Raw genomic sequence first — 20,501 nt, forward strand, 5'->3', positions numbered from 1 at the left:
TGAGTCCTCTTCTTCCCAAAAGGACGACGACCACGACAGACAAAGGAAACCGGTTAATTCGAACTTTTCATTTGATTATTCTCGTATTCCACATAGTTCGAATTCGCATTTGCTTTCCATTCCTCTTGGTAAACCTCCACATTTTGATGGGGAGGACTACGGATTTTGGAGTCACAAAATGCGTAGTCATTTATTCTCTCTCCATCCAAGCATATGGGAGATTGTAGAGAATGGAATGAAATTTGATAGCTCGGATAGCCCTATGTTTATCAATGAACAAATTCATAAAAATGCACAAGCTACTACTGTTCTCTTAGCATCTTTGTGCAGGGAAGAGTACAATAAGGTGAGCGGCTTGGACAATGCCAAGCAGATATGGGACACCCTCAAGATCTCTCACGAGGGAAACGACATCACCATGCTCACCAAGATGGAGTTGGTGGAGGGCGAGCTTGGACGATTCGCCATGATAAGGGGAGAAGAGCCAACTCAAACTTACAACCGGCTCAAGACCCTTATCAACAAGATAAGGAGCTACGGAAGCACGCGTTGGACGGATCACGACGTCGTCCGCCTAATGCTCAGGTCATTTACCGTTCTTGATCCTCATCTCGTGAACAATATTCGTGAGAACCCCAGGTACACGATGATGACGCCCGAAGAAGTACTTGGAAAATTCGTGAGCGGGCGGATGATGATCAAGGAGGCAAGGTACGTCGATGACGCGTTGAACGGTCCAATCCACGAGCCTCAACCCATTGCTCTCAAGGCATCGAGGAGCAAGGAGGCACTACCAAGCAAGGTGGCGCAAATTGAGGCGGCCGGGCTTAATGATGAAGAAATGGCTCTCATCATTAAGCGCTTCAAGACGGTGCTAAAGGGTCGCAATGGACAGCCGAGCAAGACTAAGACCAAGGGGAAGCGATCATGCTTCAAATGCGGTAAGCTTGGTCATTTTATTGCTAACTGTCCTGATAATGAAAGTGACCAGGAAAAGGGAAACAAGAGGGAAAAGAAGAAGCATTATAAGAAGGCAAATGGTGAGGCGCATCTAGGCAAGGAGTGGGACTCGGATTGCTCCTCATCCGACTCCGACAATGAAGGACTCGCCGCCACCGCCTTCAACAAATCAACCCTCTTCCCCAACGAGCGTCACACATGCCTTATGGCAAGGGAGAAGAAGGTATGTACTCGCAACTCTACCTATGCTTCTTCAAGTGAGGAAGAATCTAGTGATGAGGATGAAGTAGATTATTCATGTTTGTTCAAGGGCTTAGATAGATCTAAGATAGACAAAATTAATGAGTTAATTGATGCCTTGAATGAAAAGAATATACTTTTAGAAAAGCAAGAGGATTTGTTGTATGAAGAGCATGATAAATTTGTTGAGGCACAAAAATCCTATGCTTTAGAGGTTAAAAGAAATGAAATGCTTTCTTTTGAACTATCTACTTGTCATGAAACCATTTCTACTTTGAAAGGTGTCAACAATGATTTAAATGCTAAATTAGAAGTAGCAAATAAATCCAACTCTTGTGTTGAACATGTTGAAATTTGCACTAGGTGTAAGGATGTTGATATTAATGCCTGTAGTGAACACTTAGTTTCCATTTCAAAATTGAGTGATGAAGTAGCTAGTCTTAATGCTCGACTTAAGACTAGCAAAAGTGATTTTGAAAAACTAAAATTTGCTAGGGATGCCTACACGGTTGGTAGACACCCCTCAATTAAGGATGGACTTGGCTTCAAGAGGGAAGCCAAGAACTTAACAAGTCATAAGGCTCCCATTCCCGCCAAGGAGAAAGGGAAGGCCCCTATGGCTACTAGTGCTAAAAGGAACCATGCCTTTTTGTATCATGATAAAAGACAAACTAGAAATAGAAGTCATGATGCTTTTGATTCATATGTTTATGATTCTCATGCCATGTGTGCTCCTAGTTCTTCTTATGTGTATAATAGAAATGTTACTAGGAGAAATGTTGTTTCTAAAAGAAATGTTGCAAATGTTCATAGAAAAGTAGTGAATGAACCCTCTACAATTTATTGTGCTTTGAATGCTTCATTTGCAATTTGTAGAAAGGATAGAAAAGTAATTGCTAGGAAGTTAGGGGCAAAATGCAAAGGTGATAAAACTTGCATTTGGGTCCCTAAGGAAATTGTGACTAACCTTGTAGGACCCAACAAGAGTTGGGTACCTAAGTCCCAAGCCTAAATTTGCCTTGCAGGTTTATGCATCCGGGGGTTCAAGCTGGATTATCGACAGCGGATGCACAAACCATATGACGGGGGAGAAGAAGATGTTCACCTCCTACGTCAAGAATAAAGATTCCCAAGATTCAATTGTATTCGGTGATGGGAATCAAGGCAAGGTAAAAGGTTTAGGTAAAATTGCGATTTCTAATGAGCATTCTATCTCTAATGTATTTTTAGTAGAGAGTCTTGGATACAATCTGCTATCTGTGAGTCAATTATGTCATATGGGATATAATTGTCTATTTACAAATATAGATGTGTCTGTCTTTAGAAGAAGTGATGGTTCATTAGCTTTTAAGGGTGTATTAGACGGCAAACTTTATTTAGTTGATTTTGCAAAAGAAGAGGCCGGTCTAGATGCATGCTTAATAGCTAAGACTAGCATGGGCTGGCTGTGGCATCGCCGCTTAGCACATGTGGGGATGAAGAACCTTCACAAGCTTCTAAAGGGAGAACACGTGATAGGTTTGACTAACGTGCATTTCGAAAAAGATAGACCTTGTGCAGCTTGTCAAGCAGGTAAACAAGTGGGAGGAGCACATCACAGCAAGAACGTGATGACCACTTCAAGACCCCTGGAGCTGCTGCATATGGACCTCTTCGGACCCGTCGCCTATCTAAGCATAGGGGGAAGTAAGTATGGTCTAGTTATTGTTGATGACTTTTCCCGCTTCACTTGGGTGTTCTTTTTGCAGGATAAGTCTGAAACCCAAGGGACCCTCAAGCGCTTCCTCAGGAGGGCTCAAAATGAGTTTGAGCTCAAAGTGAAGAAGATAAGGAGCGACAACGGGTCCGAATTCAAGAACCTTCAAGTGGAGGAGTTCCTTGAAGAAGAAGGGATCAAGCACGAGTTCTCCGCTCCCTACACACCACAGCAAAATGGTGTGGTAGAGAGGAAGAACAGGACGCTCATTGACATGGCGAGGACGATGCTAGGAGAATTCAAGACCCCCGAGTGCTTTTGGACGGAAGCCGTGAACACTGCTTGCCATGCCATCAACAGGGTCTACCTTCATCGCCTCCTCAAGAAGACGTCGTATGAGCTTCTAACCGGTAACAAACCCAATGTATCTTACTTTCGTGTATTTGGGAGCAAGTGCTACATTCTAGTGAAGAAAGGTAGAAATTCTAAGTTTGCTCCCAAAGCTGTAGAAGGGTTTTTGTTAGGTTATGACTCAAATACAAAGGCGTATAGAGTCTTCAACAAATCATCGGGTTTGGTTGAAGTCTCTAGCGACGTTGTATTTGATGAGACTAATGGCTCTCCAAGAGAGCAAGTTGTTGATTGTGATGATGTAGATGAAGAAGATGTTCCGACGGCCGCTATACGGACCATGGCGATTGGAGAAGTACGGCCACAGGAACAAGATGAACGAGATCAACCTTCTTCCTCAACTATGGTGCATCCCCCAACCAAAGATGACGAACAGGTACCTCAAGTGGAGGCGCTTGATCAAGGGGGAGCACAAGATAATCAAGTGATGGAGGAAGAAGTGCAACCGGCACCTCCAACCCAAGTTCGAGCGATGATTCAAAGGGATCATCCCGTCGACCAAATTCTGGGTGACATTAGCAAGGGAGTAACTACTCGATCTCGATTAGTTAATTTTTGTGAGCATTACTCCTTTGTCTCTTCTATTGAGCCTTTCAGGGTAGAAGAGGCCTTGCTAGATCCGGACTGGGTGTTGGCCATGCAAGAGGAGTTAAACAATTTCAAGCGCAATGAAGTTTGGACACTGGTGCCTCGTCCGAAGCAAAATGTTGTGGGAACCAAGTGGGTGTTCCGCAACAAACAGGACGAGCACGGGGTGGTGACGAGAAACAAGGCTCGACTTGTGGCAAAAGGTTATGCCCAAGTCGCAGGTTTGGATTTTGAGGAGACTTTTGCTCCTGTGGCTAGGCTAGAGTCAATTCGAATCTTGCTAGCATATGCCGCTCACCATTCTTTCAGGTTGTTCCAAATGGATGTGAAGAGCGCTTTCCTCAACGGGCCAATCAAGGAGGAGGTGTACGTGGAGCAACCCCCTGGCTTCGAGGATGAACGGTACCCCGACCATGTGTGTAAGCTCTCTAAGGCGCTCTATGGACTTAAGCAAGCCCCAAGAGCATGGTATGAATGCCTTAGAGACTTTTTACTTGCTAATGCTTTCAAGGTTGGGAAGGCCGATCCAACTCTTTTCACTAAGACATGTGATGGTGATTTGTTTGTGTGCCAAATTTATGTTGATGACATAATATTTGGTTCTACTAACCAAAAGTCTTGTGAAGAGTTTAGCAGGGTGATGACGCAGAAATTCGAGATGTCGATGATGGGCGAGTTGAACTACTTCCTTGGGTTCCAAGTGAAGCAACTCAAGGACGGCACCTTCATCTCCCAAACGAAGTACACGCAAGATCTGCTAAAGCGGTTTGGGATGAAGGACGCCAAGCCCGCAAAGACTCCGATGGGGACCGACGGACACACCGACCTCAACAAAGGAGGTAAGTCCGTTGATCAAAAAGCATACCGGTCAATGATAGGTTCTTTGCTTTATTTATGTGCTAGTAGACCGGATATTATGCTTAGCGTATGCATGTGTGCTAGATTTCAATCCGATCCTAAGGAGTGTCACTTAGTGGCGGTGAAGCGAATTCTTAGATATTTGGTTGCTACGCCTCGCTTCGGGCTCTGGTATCCAAAGGGGTCTACCTTTGACTTAGTTGGATACTCAGACTCCGACTATGCTGGATGTAAGGTCGATAGGAAGAGTACATCGGGGACGTGCCAATTCTTAGGAAGGTCCCTGGTGTCATGGAACTCTAAGAAACAAACTTCCGTTGCCCTATCCACCGCTGAGGCCGAGTATGTTGCCGCAGGACAGTGTTGCGCGCAACTACTTTGGATGAGGCAAACCCTCAGGGACTTTGGCTACAATCTGAGCAAAGTCCCACTCCTATGTGATAATGAGAGTGCTATCCGCATGGCGGAAAATCCTGTTGAACACAGCCGCACAAAGCACATAGACATCCGGCATCACTTTTTGAGAGACCACCAGCAAAAGGGAGATATCGAAGTGTTTCATGTTAGCACCGAGAACCAGCTAGCCGATATCTTCACTAAGCCTCTAGATGAGAAGACCTTTTGCAGGTTGCGTAGTGAGCTAAATGTCTTAGATTCGCGGAACCTGGATTGAATTGTAGCATACATGTAGTTATGCTTTTGATCATGTTCCTTTTTGCATTATGTTGCTTATTATGGTGCTCAAGTTGTACAAACACTCCCTGGACCTCACAAGTCCGTTGCAAAGTGATGCACATGTGTAGGGGGAGATGTGTTACAACTTGACCCTTTGAGACTAACCATGTGCTTGAGTTTGATAATTTAGTCTCGAAGGAGGATTGAAAGGGAAAAGGTGGACTTGGACCATGAAAGACTTCCACTGCACTCCGATGAGAGGGTAACTAATTCCAAGTTCATCTCATGAAATCTTATTGCCATTTGCTCTTAATTGAAGACTTTGGTGAGGCAATGGGGTTAACAGGCCAAGATTGATCCCGTTTTGGTGCTTGATGCCAAAGGGGGAGAAAATAAAGGCCAAAGTGATAAATGGATCAGCTACCACTTGAGAGATTTTGAAAATAGTAGAATAGAGTTTTTGTTTTGTCAAAAGCTTTTATTGTCTCTTATTGTCTCTATTTTCAAAAGTTGGCTTCTTGTGGGGAGAAGTGTTGATTATGGGAAAAAGGGGGAGTTTTTGAAATCCGTGGTCAAATTCTTTTGAAATGACTCTCTTTATGCTTCAATATGTGTGTTTGACTTATAGATAGAGATTTGAGTTTGATTTGCAAAAACAAATCAAGTGGTGGCAAAGGATGATCCATATATGCCAAAATTGAATCAAAACCAATTTGAGTTTTTATTTGAAGTGATTTTGCACTTGTTCCACTTGCTTTATGTTGTGTTGGCATAAATCACCAAAAAGGGGGAGATTGAAAGGGAAATGTGCCCTTGGGCCATTTCTAAGTATTTTGGTGATTGAGTGCAAACACAAGGGCCTAAATGTGAAAATATGCTCATGGATGAACAAAGTGTAAATCACAAGTAAAGGTATGTTTCTAAGCCTTAGTACATTAGTTTTGTGTACTAACATCTTGTCTAAGTGTTAGAAACAGGAGAAAGAAGAAAAGAAAAGAAGTGGAGAGTGGCTGTGTACAGCCAAAGGCTGCTTCGGGCTGGGGCACCGGACTGTCCGGTGTGCACCGGACAGTGTCCGGTGCGCCAGATCAGCGCAGCGCAAACCAGCCGCTCTCGGGTTTTTCTCCGGCGACTTCGGCTAAAATTCACCGGACTGTCCGGTGTGCACCGGACTGTCCGGTGAGCCAACGGTCGGCCGGGCCAACGGTCGGCCGCGCGATCGGCGCGCGACACGTGGCCGAGCCAACGGTCGGAAGGGAGCACCGGACTGTCCGGTGTGCACCGGACTGTCCGGTGCGCCAGATCTGCAACGGTCGGCAACGGTCGGCTTCGCTTTCTATGGAAACAAATCGGGCACCGGACAGTGTCCGGTGTGCACCGGACTGTCCGGTGCGCCACGAGACAGAAGGCAAAGATGGCCTTCCAGATTTGTTCCCAACGGCTCCTAGCTGCCTTGGGGCTATAAAAGGGACCCCTTGGCGCATGGAGGAGTATACCAAGCATTCCTACAACTCTTCTAAGCACCAAGACATCAATCTCACGCATTCGTTTCATTGTGATAGCATATAGAGCTCTTGTGGAGTTGTGAACTCTTTGTGTTGCGTTGCGAGCTCTTGTTGCGACTTGTGTGCGTGTTGTTGCTCTGATTTTCGAGTCTTGTGTGCGTTGCTCATTCCCACCTTACTCCGTATTTCTTTGTGAACTCAATTGTAAGGGCGAGAGACTCCAAGTTGTGGAGATTCCTCGCAAACGGGAAAAGATCAAAGGAAAGAAAAACACCGTGGTATTCAAGTTGATCATTGGATCACTTGAGAGGAGTTGAGTGCAACTCTCGTCCGTTGGGACGCCACAACGTGGAGTAGGCAAGTTTTGTACTTGGCCGAACCACGGGATAACCACCGTGTCAACTCTGTGATTGCTTTCTTGTGGTTATCTTGTTTTGAGTTCTCTCTAGCCACTTGGTCATACTTGTGCTAACCCTTAACAAGTTTTTGTGGCCTAAGTTTTGAACTTTTACAGGATCACCTATTCACCCCCCCCCCCTCTAGGTGCTCTCAGTCAGCTGCCTTATGCTCACTATCTGTGTCACATCTTTGCTCAGCTGATTTGGCCACCACAGTTCTAGGGTACTCTTGAGGCCTCTCGCCTCCTCTTTGGGGCCTACCATCCAGCTCCAGAGGATCCTGTGTCGGCACCTGCTCCAGTGATTGATACTCTAGTCGAGGATACCACCTTTCACCAGTTCGAGACTCAGGGCGCAGCAGTCCCTGACGATGATGATGATGATGATGACGACTTTGGGGTTCCACCTCCGCCTCCTATGCCTCCACACACTCATGATCATGAGGCTGGGAGTTCTAGTGGTGCTGCCCCTGCTGCCATTGACCCAGCTCTTGCGGCGATCCTCCAGACTCTTACTCAGCAGCAGGCTAACTTGGCAGCGGTCCAGCAGCAGATGTCCGAGAGAATGCTCTCGATGTTTCAAACGATTTAGGACAGGCAGGATACTCTACAGCAGCAGCTTCTCCAGGACCGAGCTGAGAACAGGGCATTCATGACTCTCATGCTTCAGCACACCGGTGTGCCGATTCCCCTAGTTCAGTCAGCACCGCCTCCACCTCTTGAGGCTCCTGTTGTGCCAGCTATTCAGCCAGGACCCCCTCTTCCTACAGTTGGTCCTTCCTCCTCTTCACTCCGACCGGTCACTCTAGTTTTCACGTCACCGGTCATTGGCTCCGTCAGCTCTCAGCCGCCAGTGCCATCAGCTCCTGCTGTTACCACTGCCGCTGTGGCGGTGTCTGTGACTTCTTCGGCTCCGGCAGCTCCTGCAGCGCAGCCTCCGTCTGAGTCAGTACCAGCTCCAGCTTCTACAGCAGATCCTGGATCCAAGACTGACTCTGACCCACAGCTGGCGTTTGCTCTACTGCCTCGACCGCGACCGGATGCGCCCCCGCTTCCTCCTCCCTCTTCTGATGTGTAGGTTCGGGTTCCCTTTTGGTGTTTGACGCCAAAGGGGGAGAGATATGAGTTGTGAGAGCTAGGGGGAGTTAGGGAGTTAGTAGAGAGTCATTTTGATGTAATATATGTGCTTGTTACTCTCTGTACTAGCTTCACTTTTGTATGATGCTTTTGGCTCACAAACTCTATTATATACTCTCGATGCTCATGTTGACTGTGTGTGTATTATGTTTTCACCTTATATGTTCTCACCAGTCTTTTAGTTCTTGTTCATCGATTTGATTTCACTTTTATATATGAACAAGAAACTTATGATGTGTATGCGCTCATTCATATTATTATGTTACACACTTTTCTGTCAAAGATTACTGAGTACAACTAACCATCTTCTCTATTGATAGAAATTTCAAAACAAACTACTCTCACAAAACTTGTAGGGTTGTCATCAATCAACAAAAAGGGGGAGATTGAAAGCATCTAGGCCCCTGGTTGGTTTTAGTGATTAATGACAATGTAATGTTATATGTGACTAACGTATGTTTTGCAGAGACAAATGGTAAGTTAGGTCGCATTACAGGTAGAAGTACTACAACGGTGAAAACAATCCCGGAGATAAGAACTCGAAGCGACGGCTAAAACGACGAAACAAAAAGTGAAGGACTACGTAGTCTGAGTGTCAAGGAGTTGTGGACACTCGTGATTTAGTTAGGTCTTTTATTCTGTTTTAGTCGTACTATAAAGAGGGGTTGTCGATGAGTAGTTTGACCAAGAGAGTTCTAGTGTAGTGTTGTTGCATATTCACACTCACATATAGTGCTAGGTGACACTCTAGAACATACTCACAAGGTAGAACGAAAACCGATTTGAAAAACAGCATAAAACAGAAAATAAGGTTTCTGGCCTTGGGGTACCAGACTGTCCGGTGCACCCTCTACCAGGTGGGGCCAGGCTGGCCCAAGGGAAGGGTTTCCCCACGCAGAAACCCGAGAGTGCAAGGTTCCCGAGTGGAATTTTAGTGGCGCACCGGACAGCACACCGGACAGCGCACCAGACAGTGACTGTTCACTGTCCGGTGTGTCATCTGCCCAACGGCTAGCTGTTAGAACTAGCCGTTGGAGTCGACCGTTGGCGCACCGATGGCGCACCGGACTATCCGGTGCGCCCATGCGCAGAACATTGCCTGTAACGGCTAGTTGGTGGGTGAGGGCTATTTATACCCTCTCCACCCACCATATTCAATGTCTTGCTACCCACATTAATTCCTACACATTGAAAGAGCATTGCAAGCACCAAAAGCCTAGTGAGGAGATTAGAGAATCTTAATCCCGCATTTGGACCTCATTAGCGCTAGCGAGAGCCACCTAGAGCACACACCACTTGCATTAGGCTTCTCTTGGTCAAGCGAAAGTCTACAACTTGTTACTCTTGGTGATCGGCATCACCTAGACGGCTTGGTGGTGTTGGGAGCTCAGTGATCACCGTGGAGATCTTGTTGGTGACCCGACTCAAGTTTGTAAGCTGTCGTGAGGGATCCACCGAGCCGGAGTGGCAAAGGATCATCTCGTAGTGAGCACTTGGTTCTTGCGAGGACCAAGGGGGAGCGATATCCTTGCGTGGGTGCTCCAACGAGGACTAGTGGAGAGTGCCGACTCTTCGATACCTCGGGAAAAATTGGAGGAGTCTTCTAAACCTTGCTTTACATTCCGCACTTAATTCAAGCATTTTACATTGCGTATTTGTTTAGCAAGTATTTGAAGTATTGTCTTAGCATTGTTGTATTTCTAGTATTATTCTCTTAGTGCTAGTTGTTGGGGTGAAGTTGGGCTCTTGCTTAGGTTTTAATTAGTGTTGATTTTTAGAAAAGCCCAATTCACCCCCACTCTTGGGCATCATGATCCTTTCAAGAGACCCGGTCTTTGTGACCACCTCAACGGGGACTAGGTTCTTTGGAACCGAACCTCGGTAAAACAAATCACCGTGTCATCCGCTTTATTTTCTTGGTTGATTTGTTTTCCCCTCTCTCCCGGACTTAACTTTTATTCTAACACTAACCCCGGCTTGAAGTGTGCTTAAAGTTTGTAAATTTTAGTTTCCGCCTATCCACCCCCCCCCCCTCTAGGCGACTTTCAATTGGCATCAGAGCCCGGTACTTCATTACAGTATAACCACTCGAAGTGATGTCGAGAGATCACGCCAAGAGGGAGATCGTGACCGGCGGCGACAAGTCCGCAAGCTCGGGAAGAACCCATTCGAGGGAGTCCGGCCACAAGCATAAGGAGGAATCCGCTTCCTCCATCAAGTCACAACAGAGAGGTGACAAAAAGAAGAAAATGAAGAAAGTGGTCTACTACGAGACTGACTCTTCGTCACCCTCCACCTCCGGCTCTGAATCGACGTCCGTCACTTCTAAGCGCCATGAGCGCAAGAAGTATAGTAAGATGCCCCTCTGCTATCCTCGCATTTCTAAATGCACTCCATTACTTTCTGTTCCCCTAGGCAAACCACCATTTTTTATGGTGAGGATTATTGTATGTGGAGTGATAAAATGAGGCATCATCTAACCTCTCTCCACAAAAGCATATGGGATATTGTTGAGTATGGAGCGCAGGTACCGAAGGAAGGGGACAAGGACTACGATTCGGACGAGGCCGACCAAATTCGACATTTTAATTCCCAAACCACAACTATAATCCTCGCCTCCTTGCGTCGAGAGGAGTATAATAAGGTGCAAGGGGTTAAAGACGGCCAAAGAAATTGGGGGCGTCCTCAAAACGGCGCACGAAGGGGACGAGGTGACAAAGATCACCAAACGGGAGATGATCGAGGGGGAGCTCGGTCGATTCGTCCTCAACCAAGGAGAGGAGCCACAAGCCATGTACAACCGGCTCAAGACCTTGGTGAATCAAGTGCGCAACCTCGGGAGCACAAAATGGGATGACCATGAAATGGTCAAGGTTATTCTAAGATCACTCGTTTTTCGTAATCCTACGCAAGTTCAATTAATACGTGGTGATCCTAGATATAAGCTAATGTCTCCCGAGGAGGTTATAGGGAAGTTTGTGAGCTTTGAATTGATGATCAATGGCTCCAAACAAATCGTCAACTTGGAGCAAGGCGCCACCTCCACACCCGAGGTGCAACCCGTCGCATCTAAGGCGACGGAGGAAAAGAAAGAAGAGTCTATATCAAGTAGGCTCCCCATCGACACCTCCAAGCTCGACAACGAGGAAATGGCGCTCATCATCAAGAGCTTCTGCCAAATCCTCAAGCAAAGGAGGGGAAAGGACTACAAACCCCGCTCCAAAAGGGTGTGCTACAGGTGTGGTAAGCCCAGAGGCGTAGCTGGTGGGTGGTCCGGGTGGGCCATGGCATACCCTTAGCCAGCCCACTGGACCACCGGTCTAGAAAGACAATACGACACCAATAGTCCATACGGGTATATGAGAGTGGGAGACGAGCAGTCAAGCCGCCACCTGATGGAAGATCATCACAAAAACAAAAGCAACAACAAGGCGACAGGTGCACAGCACGCCCCCACCATCGCCGCTAGCGAGCGTTCTGTCCTCCGGTCCCTCTTAGACCTCAGCCCTGATGGTGAATTTGTAGCAAACCCTAAGTTTTTCTCTGCAATTTTGATCCATGATGTTTAGTTTTTTATGATTTTTTAGGTAAATTTGAAGTTCTTATGGCATACCTCATCAAAAAATCCTAGCTACGCCACTGGGTAAGCCCGGTCATTTTATCGCTAAATGCCCTATGTCTAGTGATAGTGACAGGGACAACGACAAGAAGGGGAGGAAGAAGGAGAAGAAGAAATACTACAAGAAGAAGGGCGGCGATGCCCACGTGTGTCGGGAATGGGACTCCGATGAGAGCTCCACCGACTCCTCCGACGAGGACGCCGCCAACATAGCCGTCAACAAAGGACTTCTCTTCCCCAACGTCGGCCACAAATGCTTCATGGCAAAGGACGACAAGAAAAAGAAGGTACAAGCTAGAACCACCCCCAAGTATACTACATCTAGTGATGAGGGTAGTTCTAGTGATGATGAAGATAACTTGCTTTGTCTTTTTGCCAACCTTAACATGCAACAAAAAGAAAAATTAAATGAATTAATAGGTGCTATTCATGAGAAGGATGAACTCTTGGATAGCCAAGAGGAATTCCTTATTAAGGAAAATAAAAAGCATGTTAAGGTGAAGAATGCTTATGCTCAGAAAGTAGAAAAAAATAAAAATTTGACTAAGGAGCTTAGCACTTGTCATGACACTACTTCCAACCTTACAACTGAGAACGCTAATTTATTTGCTAAGGTTGAGAAGTTAAATGCTTGTAATGATTCAATTACCAATCTTAAAAAGAATAATGCTAGTTTAATTGCTAAGATTGATAAATTGAATGAATCAATTGCTAGCCTTAAAACTGAGAATGATAAGTTAATTTCTAAGGCTAAAGATTTAAATGTTTGCAATGAATCTATTTTCTATCTTAGAGATGAAAATGCCATGCTAAAATCTAAGATTGATGAATTAAGTGTTTGCAAACCTTCTATATCTAGTGTGGATCATGTTACTATTTGTACTAGATGTAGAGACATTAATGTTGATGATATTCATGATCACCTAGCTTTAATTAAACAACAAAATGATCACATAGCTCAACTAACTGCCAAAATCAATGAGCATGAGATAGAAAATGATAATTTTAAATTTGCTAGAAGCATGCTCTATAATGGGAGACGTCCTGGCATCAAGGATGGCATTGGTTTCCAACAGGGAAGCAATGTCAAGCTTAATGCCCCTAAGAAATTGTCTAGCTTTGTTAAGGGCAAGGCTCCCATGGCTCAGGATAACGAGGGTTACATATTATATCCTGTTGGTTATCCTGAGCATAAGATTAGGAGAATTCATGCTAGGAAACCCCATAATGTTTCACATCATGCTTTTATGTATAAAAATGAGGCTTCTAGATCTAGGCAATCAACCTATGTTAAATTGCCTAAAAAGAAAACTCCTACTACATCAAATGATCATAATGTTTCATTTAAAACTTTTGATGCTTCATATGTGCTTACTAACAAATCAGGCAAAATATTTGTCAAATATGTTGGGGGCAAACACAAGGGCTCCAAGACTTGTGTTTGGGTACCCAAGGTGCTTGTTTCTAACGTAAAAGGACCCAAGACTATTTGGGTGCCTAAGAACAAGGCCTAAAATTGTTTTGCAGGTTTATGCATCCGAGGGCTCAAGTTGGATTATTGATAGCGGATGCACAAACCACATGACAGGGGAGAAAAGAATGTTCTCCTCCTACGAGAAAAATGAAGATCCCCAAAGAGCTATCACATTCGGGGATGGAAATCAAGGTTTGGTCAAAGGACTTGGTAAAATTGCTGTATCACCTGACCATTCTATTTCCAATGTTTTTCTTGTAGATTCTTTAGATTACAACTTGCTTTCTGTATCTCAATTATGCAAAATGGGTTACAACTGTCATTTTACGGATATAGGCGTTACTGTCTTTAGAAGAAGTGATGATTTAGTAGCATTTAAGGGAGTATTAGAGGGTCAGCTATACTTAGTTGATTTTAATAGAGCTAAACTCGATACTTGCTTCATTACTAAGACTAATATGGGTTGGCTCTGGCATCGTCGACTAGCCCATGTTGGGATGAAGAATCTTCACAAGCTTCTAAAGGGAGAGCACATTTTGGGACTAACCAATGTTCATTTTGAGAAAGACAGGGTTTGTAGCGCATGCCAAGCAGGAAAGCAAGTTGGTACCCACCATCCACACAAGAACATCATGACGACCGACAGGCCGCTTGAGCTACTCCACATGGATTTATTCGGCCCGATCACTTACATAAGCATCGGCGGGAGTAAGTATTGTCTTGTAATTGTGGATGATTATTCTCGCTTCACTTGGGTGTTCTTTTTGTAGGAAAATCACAAACCAAAGAGACTTTAAAGGGATTCTTGAGACGGGCTCAAAATGAGTTCGGATTGAGAATCAAGAAGATAAGAAGCGACAACGGGACGAAGTTCAAGAACTCACAAATAGAAGGCTTTCTTGAGGATGAGGGCATCAAGCATGAGTTATCTTCTTCCTACACACCTCAACAAAATGGTGTAGTGGAGAGGAAGAATAGAACTCTACTGGACATGGCAAGGACCATGCTTGATGAGTACAAGACTCCGGACCGGTTTTGGACTGAGGCGATTAACACCGCCTGCTACTCCATCAACCGGCTCTACCTTCACTGAATCCTCAAGAAGTCATCTTATGAACTCCTAACCAGTAAAAAGTCCAATGTTTCATATTTTAGAGTCTTTGGTAGCAAATGCTTTATTCTTATTAAAAGAGGTAGAAAGTCTAAATTTGCTCCTAAGGCTGTAAAAGGCTTTTTACTAGGATATGACTCAAACACAAGGGCATATAGAGTCTTCAACAAATCCACTGGATTAGTTGAGGTTTCTTATGACATTGTGTTTGATGAGACTAATGGCTCCCAAGTGGAGCAAGTTTATCTTGATGAGCTAGATGATGAAGAGGCTCCATGCGTCGCGCTAAGGAACATGTCCATTGGGGATGTGTGTCCTAAGGAATCCAAAGAGACTCCACAAGCACAAGATCAACCATCATCTTCCATGCAAGGATCTCCACCAACTCAAGATGAGGATCAGGCTCAAGATGATGAAGATCAAGAGGATGAGCCACCTCAAGAGGAGGACAATGATCAAGGGGGAGATCAAGTCAATCAAGACAAGGAAGATGAGCAGGAGATACAGGGTCAAAGACCGCCACACCCAAGAGTCCATCAAGCAATACAACGAGATCACCCCGTGAACTCCATTCTCGGTGACATTCATAAGGGGGCAACTACTAGATCTCGTGTTGCTCATTTTTGTGAACATTACTCTTTTGTGTCCTCTATTGAGCCATACAGGGTGGAGGATGCACTAAGAGATTCGGATTGGGTGTTGGCAATGCAAGAGGAGCTCAACAACTTCACGAGGAATGAGGTATAGTATTTAGTTCCACGTCCTAACCAACATGTTGTAGGAACCAAGTGGGTATTCCGCAACAAGCAAGATGAGCATGGTGTGATGACAAGGAACAAAGCACGACTTATGGCCAAGGGATATTCACAAGTCGAAGGTTTGGATTTCGGTGAAACCTATGCACCCGTAGCTAGGCTTGAGTCAATTCGCATATTACTTGCCTATGATACTTACCATGACTTCAAGCTTTATCAAATGGACGTGAAGAGTGCCTTCCTCAATGGACCAATCAAGGAAGAGGTCTATGTTGAGCAACCTCCCGGCATTGAAGATAGTGAGTACCCTAATCATGTGTATAAACTCTCAAAGACGCTTTATGGGCTCAAGCAAGCCCCAAGAGCATGGTATGAATGCCTGCGAGATTTTCTTATCACTAATGGCTTCAAAGTCGGTAAAGCCGATCCTACACTCTTTACTAAAACTATTGCAAAAGACTTGTTTGTATGCCAGATTTATGTTGATGATATAATATTTGGGTCTACTAACAAATCTACTTGTGAAGAGTTTAGTAGGATCATGATTCAAAAATTCGAGATGTCTATGATGGGGGAGTTGAAGTATTTTCTAGGATTCCAAGTCAAGCAACTCCAAGATAGCACCTTCATCAGTCAAACCAAGTACATTCAAGACATACTTAACAAGTTTGGGATGAAGGATGCCAAGCCCATCAAGACACCCATGGGAACAAATGGGCATCTCGACCTCGACACGGGAGGTAAATCCGTAGATCAAAAGGTATACCGGTCGATGATAGGATCTTTACTCTATTTATGTGCATCTCGACCGGATATTATGCTTTCTATATGCATGTGTGCAAGGTTCCAAGCCGATCCTAAGGAAGTTCAACTTAGGGCCGTTAAAAGAATCATGAGATATTTAGTTTACACTCTTAAGTTTATTCTTTGGTACCCCAAGGGATCCACTTTTGATTTAATAGGATATTCCGATGTCGATTGGGCAGGGTGTAAAATTGATAGAAAGAGCACATCAGGGACTTATCAGTTTCTGGGGAGATCCCTGGTGTCTTGGGCTTCAAAGAAACAAAACTCAGTAGCTCTTTCCACCGTCGAAGCCGAGTATATTGCCGCAGGCCATTGTTGTGCGCAATTACTTTGGATGAGGCAAACCCTCAGGGACTATGGCTACAAATTGAGCAAAGTCCCTCTCCTATGTGACAATGAGAGTGCAATCTGTATGGCGGATAATCCCGTTGAACACAGCCGCACTAAGCACATAGACATTCAGTATCACTTTTTTATGGATCACCAACAAAGGGGATATCGAGATAGCTTATGTTAGCACCAAAGAACAATTAGCCGATATCTTCACCAAACCATTAGATGAGAAAATCTTTACCAAACTTAGGAATGAGCTAAATATACTTGATTCTCAGAACTTTGATTGAAACCTTGAATACATAGCTCATTTATATACCTTTCATCATATCTCTTTCATGACTACGACTAATGTGTTTTCAAGTGTATTTCTATGCTAAGTCGTAGATTGAAAGGGAAATGGAGTCCTCGGCGAAGACAATGCTTCCACTCCACTCTATCGGTATCATTTACCCTTCGCCATCACTCCACATCGCTCTCCAAAATTGGTATAATCTTTTCGCTCATATTTACTTATACAAATGGGGGAGAGAATAACAAGGGCTCACAAAATCTCCGTTTTTGGCGATTAATGCCAAAGGGGAGAAATATTAAGCCCAAAGCAAAAGAATCGCACCACCACCAATTTCAAAATATTCAAGATTTTTTCAAATTGGTATCAAAATGTAATTGATCTTTTTCAATTGGTATTTACAAAAATTGGTAAAACCCTCTTGAACACTAAGAGGAGAATTTTATTCAGGGGGAGTTTTGTTAAGTCAAAGGAAAAACATTTGAAACAGGGAGAGAAAATTTCAAATCTTGAAAATGCTTCTTGCAATCTTATTCATATACCTTTGAGTATTTGCAAAAAGATTTCAAAAAGACTTTTTCAAAAGAATTTGCAAAAACAAAACAAGTGGTGCAAGCATGGTCCAAAATGTTAAAATAAAAAGAAAACCAACCATGCATATCTAATAGAAGTATAAATTGGTTTAATTCCAAGCAACATTTGCACTTACCTTATGCAAACTAGTTCAAATTCTGCACTTATATATTTGCTTTGGTTTGTGTTGGCATCAATCACCAAAAAGGGGGAGATTGAAAGGGAAATCGGGTCTAACCTTTTCCTATAGTAATTTTGGTGGTTGAATGCCCAACACAAATAATTGGACTAATTAGTTTGCTCTATATTATATATTTTACAGGTGCTAAAGGTTCAACATAAACCAATAAAAAGATCAAGTTAGGGTTCAAAAAGAAAGGAGCAAAATAAACCAAAGTGTGCCCTGGTCTGGCGCACCAGACTGTCCGGTGCACCAGGCTGTACAACTCCAAACTCTTCAGCTTCGGGTTTTTCAGACGCCGCTCCGCTATAATTCACTGGACTGTCCGGTACACCAGCGGAGCAACGACTACTTCGCGCAACGGTCGCCTGCAAAAGCTGAATTCCAGATGAACAGTGCGCGGCAGAGCAGAGCAGCCGCCAGAGACGCGCCGGACAGTGCACAGTACCTATCCGGTGCGGCACCGGATTGTCCGGTGCCACTAGAAGACAAAGCTTCAAGGGTCAAAACCCTAACGGTTGGGTGATGTGGCTGGCGCACCGGACAGTGTCCGGTAGCGCACCGGACTGTTCGGTGCGCCCATCGACAGCAGTTTGCCCCCAATGGTTGAATTGGTGGTTGGGGGCTATAAATACCCCAAAAACCAACTCCACTCCAACCATCCAAGCATTCACTACTCTTCATTCAATACAAGAGCAATACACAACACTCCAAGACACAAATCAAAGCCTACGATTCAATCAAAGTCCACAATTCAACTCTAGTATTTTAGGACTTGTGAGAAGATCGTCTTGTGTTTCTTTGTTGCTCTTGTTGCTTGGTTGGCTTTCTTCTTTCTCTTATTCTTACTCTCAAAGCCTTGTAAGCGAAGCAAGAGACACCAATTGTGTGGTGGTCCTTGCGGGGTCTAAGTGACCCGGGAAATCAAGGAAGAAAGCTCACTCGGTCTAAGTGACCGTTTGAGAGAGGGAAAGGGTTGAAAGAGGCCCGGTCTTTGTGACCACCTCAACGGGGACTAGGTTCTTTAGAACCGAACCTCGGTAAAATAAATCACCGTGTCATCCATTTTATTTTCTTGGTTGATTTGTTTTCCCCTCTCCCCTGGACTTAACTTTTATTCTAACACTAACCCCAGCTTGAAGTGTGCTTAAAGTTTGTAAATTTCAGTTTCCGCCTATCTACCCCCCTCTAGGCGACTTTCAGTATGGATATCAATATGATTGGTTACCTCCTAGTTGTGATCACATCTGCCCATTCTATTATAAGTAAAAGGCTTTGTGGTGGTTAATGCTATGATGTTGGTGAGAGCAACTCTAGCTTGATACAATAGTGGGTTCATTATTGTGGCTATGCGGGAAGGATCATAACTATTTGGTTAACATTTTAAGTCAATACTCATTCCTTTGTGTAGTATATCATTTTTTATAACAAATCAAACAAGGAACATGTAAGTAACAAAGTTTTGTCCCTATTATACCTTCGGGGGTTCTCTCAGGAGAAGATGCTACAGGTGTCATATTACAAATGGCCGACTCCTATAGTAGTGGCACTGAATGGAATTACAAAAATACCCTTCATCATATACAATGGTTCTACAAAACTAGAGAGGTGTAATCATGTTTTTAATAGAAGGGATGTGTTGTGCACGTCTTTCTCCCCCGTTAGTAACTTCTTGTGCCTCCTTTTTCAAAGGTAGTTTTGACGGTGATTGGGCTTTGTCTTTTCTATCGCCTTTGGCTCTGTGTCATGTCCAAAACCTAGCCTCTCCTTCGGTTTATCGATAGTCAGCTCTATAGGTTAATTTTCGAAGCTTTGGCTTATTTAATGATTCAAAGGTATTTTTCTTAAGAATATGTTAGAATAGCAGCTTTTGTTAATATGTACCTTTGGCAGAGGCCTTTTCCCCAACATGCATTTTTTTGCCAAGAGCCCCTACCTGTCGTGCTAGCTGTCAATGTATAATGATCAAAAAACCTACTACGGGCCCGGAATAACCATTGATGGGCTTCGACAAGAGACTAAACTCGATGGTGAACATGAGACAACGTTTTAGACAAGTTCATATGCCACTGAATAGTGTAATACCTTACGTCATGTATGATGGATTATCTTGTATTGTATTGTATTGTATGGTATGTTGTGTTAAAAGGTAGTATCTTTGCCTCCCTTTATTCTAGATGGCAGATGCACGATTCTACTCCTAGTCGGTTAAGGCATAAGTGTTGTTTTAATCCTATTACAGAGATGTCCATTTCTTAATCCGACTAGATTAGATTATGTGCCATGGAGACCACATTACCTTATCCAATGTCTTTCTAACAGTATCCTTACCAGATAGTTGATCCTATAAGAAAAGTTTAATTATGCTGGTCGTTGTCCAGAAAAGGTTTACATTTCTAAGCATATTTTTAGTCCTATAACTTTTTTTAAAAAAAGGGTATATACATGCTTGGGAATGAGAATTCGGTCCACCGGCCAAACAATGTCGTAATGTGACTCTGATTGATCAGTTGAAACACTTGTTGAGAGAACTTGGTTCCAAAACGTGTATACAAGAATTTGAATCCCTATCAAACTTACCCTAGTTATGCAACATTTCCTAGTTAATTCAAAACAAAATAGTCAAAGTGACATCTTGATTTTTTTGATATTTTCTAGCACAAATAGCCACTCAAGAAAGAGGGAAAAGGATCACCAACCAAGCGTACCTAGGTACGGTAAACCAGTTAAGAGAGGGTCTTGGGTTGGATGCTCCCACTAAATTTTAGTTTCTCACACATCAGATGTTTAGAGGCTAGTTAGAAATATTAAATATGGTCTAATTACAGAACCAATTACATATATGAGATTAAACGGCGAGACAGATATATTAAACCTAATTAGTATATA

The sequence above is a fragment of the Zea mays genome, chromosome 5 (assembly GCF_902167145.1).
Source record: "Zea mays cultivar B73 chromosome 5, Zm-B73-REFERENCE-NAM-5.0, whole genome shotgun sequence".
In the NCBI taxonomy this organism is placed as follows: domain Eukaryota; kingdom Viridiplantae; phylum Streptophyta; class Magnoliopsida; order Poales; family Poaceae; genus Zea; species Zea mays.